Here is a 2646-nt window from a genome sequence, read left to right on the forward strand (position 1 = left end):
CTGCAGAATTATTGCAAAATGGTGCTGCATCCAACCATTTTGCAATGATTTTTAATAATGTTCTAACAGTCATAAAAAGACATATCTTACGAGAGATCAGGACTCACACAAAGACTATGAGGGTTAGAAAGAGACACAACATATTCCTCTTTCTTTCTTGTAATGTCGTTGAAACTAGAGACTCTTAATATAAACAGATACCGTAAAGAGAGTCTCTATTGCTGGATTCACACTGTATCCGATTTTCGTCGTACGACGCTCTTCAACCAATCAGAAAACGGAATTCCGATAATATGAAGCAAAATCCATCGGAATCCTGTTTTCTGATTGGTTGCAGAGCGTCGTACGACGCAAATCGGATGCAGTGTGAATCCAGCATAACTAGAGTCTCCGTTCCTCGTGTCGCGACTCTGATTAGATTATGGTCTCTAGTCTTCCCGTAGATCACTTTCATTAGATCTCCCAGAATAGCGTTTGTATCATTGGCTCGCATTGCTTGCGCATCCGTAAGTTCCGCTCAATGGGACATAGGAAAATGAATTCCTGCAGATCGGAAATCATACATACATATAACAGGGACATTGCCGACTTCGTTTTGTGTATCCATTTTGATTTTGATTTACATTTTCGCCTTTCTGTATACTATTTATACGACATTCGTATTCTAACCATATTGACCTCTGTATTTATCTGAAGACTCAATTAATTACCTTCAGGGTTATGTTCAGATTATCATTCGAGTGCACTGAACTATATATACACTGGAATGGGCATCTCCGCTGTGAAGCATAGAAAATCGTGGCCGCAATTGATCAGTCGCCATTTTAGTTTGGTGCGACATTTGAGCGAATCAGGAGAGGTGCGTTCCATATCGCGCATGATGCGCATGATGCATCCATTGGTCGCGTTCAGCAGACTCAACTGTTGTGGAGCGAATCCGTGAGCGCTCGCTGCTATTGGATGATCTAGAAGAATACCAATAGCAGCGAGTGCTCACGGATCTGCTCCACAACAGTTGAGTCTGCTGAACGTGACCATTGTCCTTGTTTAACATTTGGTGAGCAACAAGGATAAACGACGCATTATGCGCATCATGCGAGTAACGGAACGCACCCAAGATTTTAGGTCTCATGCGCACTTACGTTTAGTGTTCTTTAGGGCTGCCGCACATACCTTCCGTAAGAGTAACCCTAAAACGTACCATAAGAATTAGCCAATCACAGTCGAGAATTCTTTTGAACTCTTAATTCTGATTGACTAATACTTACGGTACGGTTTATGGTTACTGTTACCCCGAATCTATAATAGGGTTTTAAGCCTTAAGCCATAAGAAATTGGCGAATCACAGTTGCTTATTCTTCTAGGATTCGACTGTAATTGGTCAGTTTTTTACGGCATAAGGCATAAAACACCTATTGTAGATCCGGACTTACGGAAGGTATGTGCGGCAGCCCTTAATAAGACGCATATGGCATATGAGACGGTGATCATCTACCGACGTGATCGGACGTGTTATTGTGTCATCATTTTTGGAAAGTGTGATCGGCAAGAAGAAGTAAAACGCATATGTTAGCAAAATTATCGTGTGTGAGGTAATATTTGAAGGATTATAAAATCGCGTGACTGTCTAAAAAGCATCAACATGAAGTGCTATGTGTGGACAGAGAAGTAAAAAGGGCCTTTCATTTCATAGGTAACAACAATTGAAGTGACATTATTTTCGTTTATATACCATTCATGTCCACATAGATTTCCATACATCAATAGTACATCGATCGGTACATCTTAACGCGCGCGCGAACGCTTCTGATTCGCTCAAATATTGTATCAAATCAGAATGGAGCACATCAATTCTGGCCACGCATTTTCCTCTATGCCCATTCCAGTGTATATACAGGGTGTCCCGACCTTTTTTGCCAATCACTTTTGTGTAGATGGAGCATACTAAACTGAGTCGAAAAGTCCTCTATCATTTTGCAATTTTCGCAATAGTTAACAAGATATTAATTACTAAAAATTGCAAAATATTGGCATTGAATAATTTTTTACTCAAATACTATCAACTTTATAGAAAAACTGCAAGAGACAAAAATTATTTATTTTCTTCTCATAAAGTTCTGAGAATTTTTTCAGAATTTTTTTATCGATTTTTTGTACTGTATTTTCTTATTTTTACCAACATGAGAAAATATGGTATTAAAAAATTCTGAAAAAATTCTCAGAACTTTACCACTTTGTCAGAGAGTAGTAGTGCGCGGCAGCATTTTGCGGTTACAGATTTTGGGCCACCGTGTCCTTTCTCAGGCTGAAGTCACATGGAGCGGTTCATGCGGCAGTGATTCATGCGTAGCAAATCGTAAAGTAATAATAGAAACAGATATTGTGCAGAAAATATAAAAGTACTTCGTGATTGGTTGAATTTTGTTCCGCTGCCGCTAGAATCCCTATAATGAGAGTCAAGACATAAGACCGGAAGGACGCCATTGCTGGGCGCTGGCCGGAAACAGCACAAATAACAAGTGGCACAAATAGACGCGTTCGCGCCTGTTTGTACTACTACACCATGAAACAGTTGCGTACACCAATTCACAGATTCACTAACACATCGAAAGCGCCTAGAAATGGCGGCGACCAATCACGAGGGCA

Source organism: Trachymyrmex cornetzi, unplaced genomic scaffold, assembly GCF_001594075.2.
Source record: "Trachymyrmex cornetzi isolate Tcor2-1 unplaced genomic scaffold, Tcor1.1 scaffold39, whole genome shotgun sequence".
Taxonomy (NCBI): domain Eukaryota; kingdom Metazoa; phylum Arthropoda; class Insecta; order Hymenoptera; family Formicidae; genus Trachymyrmex; species Trachymyrmex cornetzi.